We start from the raw sequence: 15,111 nt of genomic DNA, 5'->3' as shown, positions 1-15,111 counted from the left end.
GCAGTGCGCGGGGCAGACAGATGATACTCGAATAACAGCACAGGTCAAGGTCAGCCTGCACGCTTGAGACTCAGCCTGGGACAGCAGGACAAGCTGGGGGTGGGGGCTTTGCCGGGTCCGCAGGCGAAGTGGGCGGGGCCAGCTCCTGCGCAGCCAGGTGGGGCGGCAGGTGGGGCGGCAGGTGGGGTCCCAAGCCCCAAAGGAGGCTGCGCGGCAGGGAGGGGCGCCGGGTGAGGAGGCGGAGGGACCAGACCCTCCCCTGGCGAGCACGCGTTTTCTCTTTGTTCTGGGAACTGGGGGAGGCTCCTCCCTACCTACCTAAGTGTGCAGAAGCAGGGAGGAGCGAGGGAGGAGGGCAGGAGGGGGGGGGAGGTGCGGGGGGAGTGCAGGGGAGAAGCCGCATCGCTGGGCAGGAGTCGGGGCTCCGTGGCAGCGCGGGGCCTCTCGACTGGCATCAGGTCTGAGCGTGCGGGCCGGAGCTGTGAGCACGGCTGGCGTGGGGGACCAGGGCCAGCTGCCACCGAGGGCAGAGCGGACCCGCTGCGCTGGGGGTGTGGCTGCAGGTCCGGTTCCCCCCCCCGGAGATGGCAGGCGGAGCCCTTAGAACCGGAATGTTCTCCGCAGAGAGCGCAGGGCAGGCAGCGTGGCAGAACCACGGGCTGTGCTATTTGGGTGTTTCCTCCCGTCTCGGCCCCGAGGCAGGGGGATCTGGGCGCTCGCATGGTACACGAGCCCCTCAGAAAGCGCCTCAGGGGGGAGGGGTCCTGCTGTTCCATCCGGCGTCTGTGTCCTGGGGGAGGGGCAGGCCCAGCGCGTCCCGTCTGTCCCCGCGAGTCCGGTGCCAGCCCTGCCCGCCTCTGCTTTTACTGCACTCACCTCTGCCGCAGTGACAGGCCTGTGACTGTGGGGAGGACCTCACCGTGGGGTCGGGGACTAAGGAAATAAATAAGAGTCCACATAGGAATTCCAGAGCCACCGTCCTCCCTCGTTAGGGGATCTTTGCCTTTTTAATAAGCAGGCATTTAACATCCCCCACCCCCACCCCCGTCAGTCAGGGCTGAGGACCAGAAGAGCAGCCTGGGCTGGGACACGGAGGGAGGTGGCAGCTGCCGGCGAAGCTCAGGGAACTGTGCCAACTTAGAGGTGATGCCTGCCCAACGGGCTCCTCAGCAGACAGTGGGGAGCTGTCACTGTCACACGGAGTGGAGCGGCCGACACATAATCAGACACAAACACAGGGACGTGGTTCCATAGTGTCGCGGTGAGCACGTCTGCTTCACACGCAGAAGGTCCTGGGTTCGCGCCCCAGTGGAGCCACGGTCCATGGTCTACGGCCACGCCGCCCTGAACGAGCCCGATGTCCGCTCCCGGAAGCGAAGCAGGGTCGGGCCTGGTTAGTACTTGGATGGGAGACCTCCTGGGAATGTTGGGTGCTGTAGGCATAAAAAAACAAAAACAAACCCCCACAGGGGACTGGACCTGACGGTCACCAACCTGCAAGGCTGTCACCTTATTGTGCAAACCGCTTGTGAGGCGAGTCGTGTGCCCAGCCCTGCACCCATGAGGCTTGCAGCACAGTGACAGGTGCTCGGTGCCAGCATCTGCGATGCCACCCAGGGTGGCGGCCTCTTGCTCCCCTTGCTGCGTTCTGAGGAGAGCGACCCCCGCCCCAGTCCTTCTGGACAGTGCTGCTCTTTCCTTGGCTGTGCTGGGCACACGGACTTTCCAAGGTCGCTAGCAGGGTCGAGGGCAAAACCCACATGGAGATTTGGGTTTTGGCTCCAGGAGTTGACTCATTTGCATCAGATCAAAGAGAGCATGTTGAATATGTCACTTCAGCTACCTTACAGGTTACTCAAGAGAGGATATTAGGGTTCAGTCTGGCTGAGGAGCCGGGGGAGCTGGGAACATCACGCCCTCCTGCTCGTGGGCTTTGTGAGGAGGACAGCTGGAACCAGTGTGGGCCTGTGTCCCCAGGAAGTACACGGCCCGTAGCTCCCTCCCCGTGGGCCTGCCGAAGGAGAGGCACGAGCAGGTTCCGTCCCTCCTCAGGAAGAGTCCCCATGTTCGGAGCAGGTCCTATGGCCTCGCACCAGGGGGGGACTGCTGAGGACGGGGGCTGGTGGCCAGCATAGCTCCGAGTGCCCTGAGGGTCACACCCCTAGGAGCAGGTGCCCGGCCACTGGCACCGGCCTGTCCTTTCTGGGGACTCCCAGGACACGCAGCTGTCCTCCCCCTCACACGCTCTGCCTGACCCTAGAAGGAAGCAGAGGGACGCTGACAAGTGGCCTGATTTTTTTTTCTTATCTCCTCGGGCCAGTGAGCACGGCTTTAAACTCAAACTTTAAAGCTGAGCGACTCCGGTGGGCCCTGGGGGAGACGCGAGACTTGCAGGTCCTCAGGGTCAGCACGCGCTGCCCCCCGCTCCACCCCGAGCGCCGTGACGGAGCCCCAGGCCCGTGCCCCAGACTCGCACCCTGTCCGCTGCGCCTCAGCACCCGGCTCCAGCGAGCCACCGCTCACCCTCACCGTGCCTACTGTTCCTGTCCTGGACGGGTGCCTTTCCTGAGCAGAGCCCGTGTGTGCCTGTCCCTGGTCCCGGGCAGAGGGTGGCCTGGCTTTGGGCGGCGGGGACTCATGCCTCCAGATGCCTGACTGGGGTCCTGTTCATCCCAGGTGCCCCCTGGCGACGTGGCCGCCAGAGCAGAGTCCCTCCTGCAGAGCTGGCTGGGTCAGGGCTGCGGCCCCCACCAGTCCCGCGTGTCACTGCTCGTGGTGAGCTGGGCTGAGGGGTCCTCTCTCCTCAGCCAGCGGGGTTTGGCTCCACTGGGGGCACCCCCTCGGGGAGCTGGAGAACAGGCTGAGGGGGACCACAGTCCAGGCTGCAGTCGCGCCAGAGGCCCGCGTCCCCCGCCTGCCCTTTCCGGGGTCACGGAGTGCCCGGGGTGGGTGAGGGGGCTGGGCAGCTGCGGAACCGAGCAGCAGGTCTCTGTCTGAGCGAGAGGAGAGGGTGCTGGCCCCCCGGTCAGGTCAGCACTGAGGACAGAGCCCGCCCTCCCCTGAGCAGGCATTCAACTTTCAAAGTCCCCAGTCCCTCTGTGCCTGGTCCCCATTGTGTGGTCATTGCTGTCTGGACCGAGAGCGTGGGGTGGGGGGCTGCAGCTCAGGAGCCTGGGGCGGGAAGCCGGGTGTGGACAGAGCAGGCCGTGTGGGCCGGGCTCCCGGTGACAGCTGGACTACATGCCTGCCATTCCCCCGAGCATGCTCATGCCCCCGATATAGGGTGCGGCTGTAGGGCCGGGCACCCGCGACTCTGGAGCCCGGCCGGCGGGCGTCAGCCGCCTCCTGTCCTTGCATGGCCAGCCCCGCAGCCTGTGCTCCAATTCGTGCCTATTTTTAGGTCCCAGGGACCGTCTGCCACGGAGGGAGAGCCTCAGAGGGTGGAGCCAGCCGGGTCTGTGGGAGAGCTTGTCCCCGACCCTGACCTTCGGGAGGCAGAGGGCAGGCCCACCGCCTCTTCCTGGCAAGCGTGCGGTGCTTTAATGCCTTTTCTCGCTGACCCCCGCTGCCCGGAGCCCCTTCGCGGGCCAGCCTTGTCCAGCCGCCCCGACCCAGAGCTCCTTTCTGCTCCGTAAATCAGTCTGGCCCATGGCCGACAGGGGCTTGAGCGCTCTCTCGACCTGGTTACAGATGGGCAGGTTTGCGGGGCGCTTCGCACCGGGAGTCCACAGGGGAGTTAACTCTGGAGCTTGGGACCAGGTCGGGGGTGCGGGCGAAGCCCACCCAGGGCCCGAGTCCCGCCTGGCCCCTGTCGGGGGTGGGGGTGGTACACAGGTGCCCTCTTCCTGCCTCCACGCGATGCGACGATGACGGGTGGAAGGAGAGAGGCCGTGCGGCTTTGCCACCGAGGCGATGGAAGTGGCAGCATCTACAGGCCACCGGGAAGCGGAGCTGGGCCCCGTCCCTCTGCGTTCAGCCTCCCCGGGGCTCGGGGCCACGGCAGGGCCTCGTGAGCTGTGTGGCCGCTTAGCCGGGCCGAGGACTCCATCAACCTTCGTCCCGGGCTTCTTCGGCTCCGTGGGCTGCAGAGAGCGAATCGCGAATGCGTGAAGCCGAAAACGCACCGCTCAGACTCACGGGCCACCTCGGACCAGCAGCCGATGCGGGACGGCAGCGCCCGGCACCTGCGGGTCCCGCGACCCTCAGCGCTGACTCGACTCTGTTTGCCTCCTCGGAAGCCTCATGGGGCCTCTCCGTTGTGGGCAGCCCACAGCCGTCCCTCCAGCCCCATGTGCAGCCGCCGAGGACAGCCATGTCCGCCGTGTGGGAGGGGATGTCTCGACACGAGCTCTTGACAAGGTCCCCTTTCCCACCCGAGGTACACCGTGTGGCCCCAGTGGTGACCTTTCCCCAAAGTGGCATCCGTGGGGCCAATCCCATGCATGCTGCCATTCTCCGGTGTCCCCACCTCCTGGGCACTCCCCTTGCCGAGGGATGGTCTCCCCGTGACTTGGGCCCCCCGAGCCTCACCTTCTGCATCTGTAAAATGAAGGACAGAATAATCACCTCCAGGGTCCCTCTTACCTGGAGTCACCGTTCACAACCCGGGACTGCCACCTTGCCTGTGGCAGTCCCTGTGGGTCGCCCCCATCCCCAAGTTCTGTGTCTTCCCTGTGGGGGTCCTGCCTCTGGAGGAGTCGCTTAGGGCCTTCATCATGTGCGGGGCTGAGGGCCTCAGCTCAGGCCAGGCTGCGTCCAGGTGGGAGGGGAGGGGACAGGCGCAGGGGTGCGGGGCGAGGAGCTCTATGTGATGGAGATGGCCCAGATGCTGCTTTAAAGATGAGACATCTGACATTTAGAAATGAAAAACGCTGTGTCTCCGAATCGTCGGTCAAGCGGGCCACGCACACTGACGTTTCGTGTGAGAGTTTGTCTTGTTTGGGGGAGGATTTCTGGTGGCAGCAGGGGAGGGCTGAGCGTGGCCTTGGGTGGCCTGGGGCGAGCGGGGCAGCAGGGCTGAACGGAGAGGGAGGGCAGGGAGGGCGGCGAACAGGACACCGTCAGAATGAGGGCGGTTCCTGTGCCGCTCAGCGGGCCCTCCCACGGCGCGCGTGCCGTGCCCGGTCTGTCATTTAAAAGCTCAGTGAGAACTTTTGTAAAAAGTAGACATTTAGGATGTGGTTCCATAGTGTCGCAGTGAGCACGTCTGCTTTACACGCAGAAGGTCCTAGGTTCATGCCCCAGTGGAGCCACGGTCCACAGTCTACGGCCACGCCACCCTGAACGCGCCGATCCCGCCTGACCTCGGAAGCTGAGCAGGGTCGGGCCTGGTTAGTACTTGGATGGGAGACCACCTAGGAAGACCAGGTGCTGTAGGCATGAAAAAAATTTTTTTAAAAAGTAAACATTTATTCTGCAAAAAATCGTACATGTGCTGAAGTCCGTGATGGTCGCACGCAGGGCTTCCGTGCGCCCTGTCCCGTCCCCCGGCCATCACGCCGATGTCACCCTGGGGCAGACATCGCTCTCAGGGACCAGTGCGGTGTGTTTCTAGTAACAGCTCCTCGGGCCCTCTTCCTGTCCCGGGCTCCCCCCAGGACACCGTGTGGCCTCCAGTTCCATCTCTTAGTCCCTTCTCCAGTTCTCCGTGACCCGGACAGTTCTGAGGAGACCGGTGGGCATGTTGTCGAGGTCCTTCTCTGGGGTTTCGCTGACGTTTCCCTCACAGTCAGACTGGGGTTCCGGGCTTCTGGAAAGAATACTAGAGGCCAAGTGTCACCTCATCACGGTGTATGGAAGGGACGCATGAGCCCGGTGGGACCCTGTGGTGACTCCGCCCTCGTCTTGAGGCTGCCGGGTGTCTGCCAGGTCCCCACTCCAAGTGGCTCCTGGAGCCAGGCTTGGTGGGGCAGGGCGGGGCCCTGGGCTGGGGGGGGGACACACCTCCATGCGGTGTTTAGAACCTTAGGCCCCTGTCACTGTTTCTTCGCTCATCCACAGGTGAGGAACTCGTAACTCACCCAGCATAGATCTGTGCGAGTTTGTTTCATGCTCTGGGTGTAACCCAGTGCTAGGTCCTTCATTCCACTCCCCCACCTTTCCCCACCCCCCCACACCCACCCCCGCCTCCCGTGCATGGGTGAGGGAGAGGTGAGGGGTGGCCGGCAGCAGGACAGGCTGGGAAAGGACAGACCAAGGGAGTAGGCTCTCCAGCCCGCACGGATCAGCCCTCCCTGGCCACCCAGGGGGCGGCGAGTGTCAGTCGCCTCTGGTCTGGGGTCATCGACTCCAGGTCGCAGTTGGGCAGGTGCTTGACCGCTGACGACAGCACCCAAGTTCTGAGGGACGGGCAGGGCACCCGGGTTGATAACCACTGGAGGAGGGTCATGTCTGTCTCAACCTACGAGGAGGCTGCTGACCAGGACAGGCACGTCCCCCGCCCCCTGGCCGCCTCTGCGAGTCCAGCGCGGTCAGAAGGCCTCACGGAGCGTCTAACTGCCGGGAAGAGCAAGTGTTCAAGCCTAGAGAGGGACTTGCCTCCCGGGAGTCACGACTCAGTCACAACTCATGCTCCGTCCCTGTCCTCGTGCAGAAGGACCTGGGCGGGGCGTTGCTGGGCGGGGCGTGCGCTGGGCGGGGCGTTGCTGGGCGGGGCGGCCGGCGGAGATGCCTTTTCCTCGCACGTGGTCCTGTGTGGAGGAGGCCAAACTGCTTCCTCCTCAAGCTATTTTCCTTGAATTTATTTGCAAAAACCTGCCCCCAGAGCCCCCGGCAGAGAAGGAACACACCACATTATCTCACAGAAGGGCAAACGGCCAAGAACCCTGGTCCCCGAAGCCTTGCCCTCTGCACCCTTCCCCGTCCCCAGCCACAGGCCTGCGAGGCGGGCACGCAGTCCTCCATGGTCACCGGTCACCATGGCTGGGCTGGGCGGGGGAGGGCGGCCCCCTTGCAGCCCCCCGGCTCACCTGAGGTCTCCTTCAGGGTGCAGACGGGGGAGGGGTGACGTGTGTTTGCGGAGCCCGCTCCCCAGCACGTGGGTCCCGGGCTCGTGCAGTTTGGATGTAGCAACAAGTGACACAACTGTGTCTACAAAAGTGGCCGCAGGTCCCCAGCAGACAGAGCCCAGGCAAGCCCTAGAGCAGGTCCACAGCCACACTGAGGCCTGGTCCCCGCCGCGGCCGGTCCTCTCGCTCTCCTTCTCCTGACCACCCCCCGCACCCGCTTCCCTCTTGGAAACCTCGCGTTAGGTGGGAGGAGAGAGGGGGGGGCGAGACTTGGGACGAGAACCTTCATTCTAGTCTGAGAGGGGAGGGGACCTACTGCAGTGCCCCGTCCTGCCTGGGCCTCGATGGAGTGGCCACCCTGCTGCCACCTGCTACCTGCGGAGATGTTATTTATCAAGCCTTCTCTTAGGGGAGCCTAGGTGTTTGTTTGGACCCCCAAGTCCACGGGCTGCTTGGCCCAGAGAGTGCAATCGGAAGGTGATTTCAAAACCGACATGAGATCAGAAGACTTGCTCTGTCTGCTGAGGGAGTGTGGTGGGTAGGGAGAGGTGGAGGGAGGACCAGCTAGGGGACGGGCCCCTTTCCACCCCTAAACCCGCGGTCAAGTGCAGCAAGCTGGCGACGTGCTCGACGTGCTCGGGGCGAGCGTGTCTCTGATGGGGCTCACTCCGTCCGCAGCAGCACACGCAGCAGGCACTGAGGCGGGGCTCACAGACGTCATGAGGGGGCTGGTGCCCTGACGCTCCAGGACGGATGGTCTCGGCCAAACAGACAGGCCTCACGGCGTCCTCCGTGTCCTGTGAGAGTGAGCTGGTCAGCCTGTGTTTTCCTTTTGATGCCACTGGGGAGACTCGCCCATCCCAGAGCCGCGGGCTTCGGTCTCTGTGCTCACGCTTGAGGGTGCGAGCGTGTCAGAGCCCCCTGGGGACTCCAGGCCTGCCTCGGTTCCTCGGTTGCTGAGTCAGGTAGGGACACCTCCCCATGTGTGGCAGATGGAGCACCGCCTCCCGGGGCTGAGAACTCACACCCCGAACCTCCAGCCACCCCCAGCTGTCCCCACGGCGACTCGCGGTCCCTCGTGTGTCTGGGGGGAAACCCCTGTGCCTTTTCCTCGTTTCCCCCCCACCGCAGTTGGATGGGTGCACCTCGGACTTCTCGGTACACAGTGTGGCCTGGGGACCCTATTAAAATACAGAGTCTAGCTCTGTAGATCCGGGTGGCCTGGGATTCTAGTTCATAACAAGCTCCCAGGTGACACCAGCTGCTGCTGGTCTGTGGACACGGTCTGAGTGCTGAGCCTCTGGACCCCAGTCCCGTCTGCTCAACCCAGAGAGGGCAGGGTCTCTCGTGTGTGGTCCTCGCCTTCTCCATCGGAGTCCCCTGGGCGCTTGTGACAACGCAAATCCCTGGGCTCCCGCGCGGTCAGTCGAGGGGCAGACATGCGATGCCGCCCGACAGAGCCCCAGGCGGCCTTGGCGGGCAGCCGCTCCGGGGCTGGAAAGCTGCACGTCACCCGGCGGAGCAGGCTGCAAAGGCCACGCGCTTGTGCTGCTGCGCCCGCGGCTGCCTCCCCCTGTGCCCGGTTTTGGCCTCGTGCCTCCTGTAAAGCTTCGCGGGATGGCTGCAATAATTAGCACTTCGGGTCTTGGCATGGAGAAGCCCAAGAGGGAACCACTGTCAAAGGAAAAATAACCAGGAAGCCCTTGGAGGGGGCGGGGGGCGGGTGGGCAGGACGCTTGTCTTACCTGCTTCACCAAGCAGCCGCTGCACCTCCAGAGCTGGGCACAGAGCAGCCCTGAGCGGCTGGCGAGGCGTGCGGGGCCAGCAGGCAGGACCCCGGACAGCAACACGGGACGCTTGCAGCCCCTGGGGGCCAGGGCTGGGTGGGCAGAGCCTCCCAGGAGGCCCATTGTCCTGCAGGTGGCTGGGTTAGCACAGCGCTCGCTGCTCCGGCCCCAGCAAGGTGTTTACTGGTGACACATTGGGGACAGATCTAATCCCATAAGCAGATGGCATGGTCCCCTTGACGTTCGTACCTGGCGGCTGCTGAAACCCTAGAAGAGAGTGTAATTAGAAAATAAACCACATTCGCTTCATCCGATCGCTTCTCTTGCCACGTGAGAAATGTCGCCCTGAGCTCCGGTTTCGTCTCCCGCGGGGTCGCGCGCCCGCTCGTGTGAGGCGCAGCTGGTTCGCACCTGCGGTCCATGTAGAGGAAAACGGCGACCGTAACGGTGCCACCACCGCCAGCAGCAGCTGCTCAGGTCCTTCCTGTGTGAAGGGACGTGCGCTCTGCAGAGCGCTTTTCCAGAACGCCAGGTCCACGAGTCCTGGAAATAGCGCCCCCCCACCCGCCCCCGTTCTCCCACAAGTCCGCGCGTGTGCCTGCAGCGTGTCCAGGCGACCTCGGGGAGGTCCTCGAGTGCTGGCAGAGACAGACAAGCGGTCAGAACCACGGTGACGAGGGGGATGGGAGCGGTGACAAAGGACGCTGTGACGCCAGTGAGGGACGCGGGCGTGTTCCGAACAGAGTATCTGGACACTAGAGGGCCTGTCCCACGCAGGGCCTGGCTGGCGCGCAGGATAAGCATGGGCTGGGATGACGAGGGACGAAAGGCAGGCAGGGGTCAGGTTGGGACAGCTCCATGTTCTGCGTGGAGCGAAAAGGACCCCATGCCACTTACTACGTGGGCAGCAGAGGGACCCGTCGCTCACAGAAATTACGAAGCCACAGAGAGAGACTGGCATGCTGGCCCGCGCGGCGGCCGCTGACGGAGCAGTGCGGGAGGACGAGAAGCCCTTCGAACGCGCTCACGGGCGTCAGGGGCCCCGGCTCGGCAGCGCACACCCCAGAGCAGGACGGCCCGGCTGTGGGCTGGCTCCCCCGCAAAGCTGGCGTGGCCAAGGCGGCCAGACGAGCCCGCACGCAGCATCCCGCAAACTGCCGTGGCGATGGCCCTGCTCTGGGTTCGATGGCTTATTATCTGGCAGTGAGGATAACGAGATATTTTTGCTTCTTTGTTAGGTGGGGCCGAGAGGGGGAAGGGACACTGGGGAAGGGGGCTGCTCTGGAGGGGGACAGGCACTGCGCCGGAAGTCCGGGGGACAGACCGTCCGTGGAGGGCTCCGCACGTAAAGGCAGCCCTGTGGGGGGATGAGGGGTCAGGGAAGCCAAGGGTCACCACGAATGTCTGTGTCCCCCAAACCCATGTGTTGAAAGCACTTCCCAGGGGATGGTATCAGGAGGTGACAAGGCCATGAGAGTGAAGGCCTCACGTGTGGCACTCGTGTCCTCGTGGAGGGGGCCCCAGAGAGCTCCCTCGTCCCTCCTCCCGCCACATGAGGGCCCAGAGAGAAGGCTGTGAACCGTGTTGGCGCCTCCATCTCAGACCCGCGGGGCACCATTTCTGTTGTCGATAAGCCAGCGGCCTGTGGCGCCTCGGTACGGCAGCCCGATGGGACAGCCAAGAGCCCGTCCAGGGCTGACCCGCTTGGACCAGCTCGGCTGGCGGGTGAGCTCAGGGGGTGCGGTCCACGGGCCTGTGCGGAGCCTCCCCCACCTCCTCTCAGCGGGTGAAGAACTTAGGGCGGCTTTCTGTGGGGCTCCAGAAGCCCGACCCCCGCTTGAGGCAGGTTATGGCTGGCTGTCCCTGCGGCACAGGTGACGAGTGAGGGGCCCCGGGCTGTCGCGTGGGGCTCTTCCCCAGGCTCCTCGGCAGGAAGCCAAGGCAAGCACCGCTGTGTGGCCCGGGCTTTGGGTATATATATTCTTGATTCCCCGTGGCTGGCACGGCCCCGAGAAGCGAGGTCGTGTCTATCGGGAACGATCCAGTAAAACCAACACTCGGTCGCGGTCTCGTCCCCGTAGAAGGAGCTGGCCTGTCACCACCAGGGACACTGTGGCTGGTCAGCCCCAAGCAAGGCGACGAGGGAAGGGATGGACACATGAGACCGCGTCTGATAGACGTCGGTGCCCCAGCAAGTGACTGCACGTGGGCGCCCAGGCTCAAGGATGACCGTGACATTGTGACCCTGTGGCTGGGGGAATGGAAATGCAGGGGAGGGGCTTGGCAGGGGCATGGTGAGACATGAGCACGCAGGGCGAGCCGGCAGGCGGTCTGGCCCCGCGGGACGGGGCACGGAGGTGGGGGGGCCGTGGCACACAGAGGAGGTCACAGCTCGTGGCCCCTTGTGCAGATGGTGTGAGGAGAGAGGGGACTCTGAGGTTAGAAAAGAGGGTGGCGCGTCCCCGACCTGAGCCCAGAGGAAGATCTGTGTGCACGGCCCCTCTGTGCGGTCTGGTCGAGCCCAGCACCCCGTCTCCACCGAGAAGATCCAAGCCAGGCATCCCGACCATGAGGCCCCCCATGATGGCTGCTGAGGCTCCCGGTGGCCTGCTGGCTCCAGCCACCCATTCGGAGCTCTGCCCTTGAAGCTCACTCCTGGGGGCCGGGCTGCACCCCCAGCTAGCTCTGTACCACCCAGGCCAGGCCTGGGAGACAGACACCAGCCTGGTCCCAGTGCCTGGGTCTACCTCGCCCACGGGAATTAAAAGCATTGTCACCCCTGGGGGTGGGGGGGGGGAAGGCCACCTGACAGGACGGGAGGGAGGAGCCCGCTCAGTCCCACATCTGAAAACGCTTAACGTGCTTGTCGGCGAAACCAACAGCTAGTTTTAGGAGAAAAGACATATTTAAAAGTTGCTTGGGCAGCTTCCGAAATCTCTGGAAGGCAGGTTCACAGCTCTGAGAGGAAGAGACCAACAGAGATGACCCCCCGCCCCTCAGAGGTCCTAGACACTGTGGCTTGTGTTTCTGACCGCTGGCTCTCAGGCAGCATTTCCCCCAGCACCAAGCCCGGTGGCCATCGCCCCTCCAGGGTCTCCGTCCTGAAGCCGGCATGTCAGCTGGAGAGACCCTCCTGGTCCTCCCCGGGCGACTCCACGGCCGGGCTCAGAGGGTCCGCTCAGCAGAGCTCAGGCTGCACAGCCGCCCTCTGGCTGCAGGGAGGGCTGAGAAAATACACGGATCACAGCGTTTTCAGCTTCTACACTGGGAGGTGGGCCTAGAAAGAGGGTGCAGCGGATGGTGGATCGGGGACTCCTGGGCCCGTCTGTTGGGGGGGGGCGGAGAGATGCTGGCACAGCGCAGAGACGAACGGGATGGAGGTGGCTGGCGGAGGGAGCAGCGAGTGGGGGGAACGGGAGGCGCGGGCGCTGACCCGTGGCATGAAAAGAGCTTCCGGTCGGAAGGAAGGGCGGAGGCCAGGACACCTTTGGGAGAAGGACGAGGCTGTTGGCATGGATGGGATGGCACCTGAGGGAGTGACAGTGCCAGGGGCTCAGGGAGGAAGGCAGTTCGGCTGTGACCCGAGGGCGGAGGCCGGCCTGCGGGCTCCCCGCTCCCCCGCTCCCCGACCGCCGGCCAGACGGAGCAGTTAGCGGGGTTCCTGGCGGGGACTCTGTGCCCGGGCAGCGAACGGCTCCGATTTCTCTGCGAGCTCGCAGCGGCCCAGCGTCCGACCGCTTTCCTGTGGGCTCCCCAGTCTCCCTCACGGAGAGGCTCTCCCTGGGGACCCCCTACCAAAGTCCAGGGCCAGGGCCGTGCTGCCTGGCCTCTGGGGACCCCTTGGGGCCTGCCCTGCTCATTTCTTCTGTGAGCCCTTTAGGCCGTTCCTGAAATTTCCGCCTTGCTTAGAAAGTAGTTCGGGTAGATGACATTTGCCACAGTTGTACCTTGTAACCTCTGCGCATTGGTCCCGATTCCACCGGCGGAACCACTGGACGCCGTCACGCCCCTGGGCCGTCCTTCGGTGCTGTGTGAACAGAGGATTCCCCGGGGAAGGAGAAGCCTTTACGTCCCGGGCACACAGGCAGTCCCTCCGGTCAGCGCCTGTGCCCGTATGCACGGTCTCAGGGTCAGCTCCACCCTGCGGGTCAACGCCGTGCCTCACAGGTGTCCCGCCCTGTTCTTACTGCGCACGCGTGCGGAGATGGGCACGCGCAGTTTTACCCGTCCCCTCTCCTTTTTCTGGGAGGTCACCTCTTTCCTGTTGCATGGGCTTCTCGTGGGCTGTCAACCTCTGCCTCCCGCCCTGTCCCCACTGCAGGGGTGGATGTGTGACCCAGGCTTGAACAGTCACATCACCTGCTACTGCGGACAACAGCTAAGCGTGTGACTGAAGCATCTTTCTCTGTGATTGGAATACCAAGATGTGTTCTTTGCCTGGGGGCCCTCGACTAAGACAGCACAAGCTTGGGGCCGTGACTGGCTTTTGTCCAGCCGTGAGGCCATGGGTGCTGGGACAGGAGGCCGGCCCCCAGAGGACCACAGAGCTCAGAGTGCAAAGAGGAAACGAGTCCCAATGACACCATCTGGATCCCTGGGACTAGCTCTGCCACAGCCAGTAAGGCTTCTTTCTGTTTAAGCTACTTGAATTGGGTATGAGCCCTGACTAGTAATAGCACTTTAAAAATTAGAATGAAAGGAACACACCTAATTGTGCCAAATAGGGAAAAGTAAATAAATGATCCCCGGTCCTATTTTTTAGATATGCAAAAAATGGTATCGAACCTTATACACTTATTTTCTGTGTGTGGCTGTGCGACTGTAAAATATGTTCCCACATCCCCCATGCAGCACGTGTGCCCTGTGTGACGTTTGCGGCCGCTCCTCCGTGCAGAGGTGGTCTAGCCTGTGACTTACTTGAGCGTTAGAATGCCTCCGACGAGATGTCTATGACTCTCGGAGGCTGTCCAGCTTGTCATTACTCTCAGAAGAGGGCCACGTGCGGACCAGGCTAGCTTCCTGGAGGATGAGGCCACAGGAAGACCAAGACGGCCCAGCCCATAGCCAGCCCCACTGCCAGGCATGTGACCAGGCGATGTGGCTTCCCGTCCAGCTCTCCTGCAAGCCCAACACAATAAAGTGAGTCTACGCCCGCAGAGGAACTGCTCCACTAACTCACAGAATCGCGAGAAACAATGTTTTAGTTGTTTTAAACCACTGAGTTTGGGGGAGATTAATTATACAGCGGAAACGGGAACATTGCGTTCTGCATTTTCCATATTAACAACTCCACGTTATTCAGATACTCATTAAGGTTCTTCCCGGTGCAATCATCAGAAACCAACCCTGGCCAGCTTAAAAAAAAGAGAAACGCATGAGAACGGTCCTGGCGATGGGGTGGGGAGACCTCAAGGAACAGACAGTAAGCTTGGGGAGGAGAAGTCAGGGCCACTGTGGGGATGTCAGCAGGGGTGGGGGGCACCGAGTGTCTCTCCAGTGAGCGGCTGGTAACGATCCAGGGATAATGACATCTGGACGACTACCAGTTCTCAGAACAGTGTGACCTGTCCCACTGGGCCGTGTCTACCACTGGATCATGTTCCTACGCTGGGGCGGGGACAGAACGCGGAGACAATTGAAAATGGTGACGCGGCGGAACCCCAGCATGGATGTTGGAGCGGGTGACCCAATGATGGCCTGGGCCTGCTTTTCAAGGGCTAAGCATGTTTTGGTTTTCCAGAACTTTTTCTTTCCAATCTCTTTGCAACTAATGTATCAAGGCTCCTTTTAAAAACCCGGAGTATGTGTGGGGCCGCTTCGGAAATTGCAACGGCGAAGGCAACTTTGTATCCTTCCGCAACTGCAGCTGAATGTCAAGGTTTCACGTGTTGATGGGTCTCAGAGAGGGCGCTGCAGCGGTTTTAGTAAACAGTTAAAAATGTTTGGTGGTGTAGACAAGGAAGGACCAGAGTGACAGGTGCTGTCAACACAGAGCGGATGGAATCAAGAGCCACTGCGTGCTCTTGGGATGGTTTCTGGGGAACACGACCAGCGCAGGTGAGTCAGGAAGGAACAGTGTCGCTGTCTGGGGGTCCGGGGGGGGGCGCTGCATGGTTCACAGGACGGGGGAGCAACTGCAGACGCTAAGCAGTGGTGACACCTCCTGCAGTGGTGGGTGCGTTGGCACCTTGGATGGGAACCGGGGACCCGCGCCTGATCCCCGGAGTTGGCCCACCGCCTGCGTCCCCGCGCTCTGCACCGAAGCAGCCGCCCCCACGGAGCCGGGGCCGGGAGCGCGCGGGGGCGGCGTCTGCTCC

General features: G+C 63.0%; 1 non-coding gene and 2 pseudogenes across 1 annotated transcript; all 3 read left to right on the top strand.

Annotated features, from left to right (window-relative positions):
- The first annotated feature begins 1,244 nt into the window (after nt 1–1,244).
- On the top strand, nt 1,245–1,317 carry TRNAV-CAC (transfer RNA valine (anticodon CAC)). The gene has a single exon. It is a non-coding gene; the product is annotated as a tRNA-Val (tRNA).
- Nucleotides 1,318–1,326: 9 nt separating this feature from the next.
- Nucleotides 1,327–1,442, top strand: LOC120617084 (uncharacterized; annotated as a pseudogene).
- Nucleotides 1,443–5,261: 3,819 nt separating this feature from the next.
- On the top strand, nt 5,262–5,379 carry LOC120617083 (uncharacterized; annotated as a pseudogene).
- Nucleotides 5,380–15,111: the final 9,732 nt, after the last annotated feature.

This window comes from Pteropus medius, unplaced genomic scaffold (genome assembly GCF_902729225.1).
Source record: "Pteropus medius unplaced genomic scaffold, Ma_sr-lr_union100, whole genome shotgun sequence".
NCBI lineage: Eukaryota > Metazoa > Chordata > Mammalia > Chiroptera > Pteropodidae > Pteropus > Pteropus medius.
This window is presented reverse-complemented; position numbering and strand designations above follow the sequence as displayed.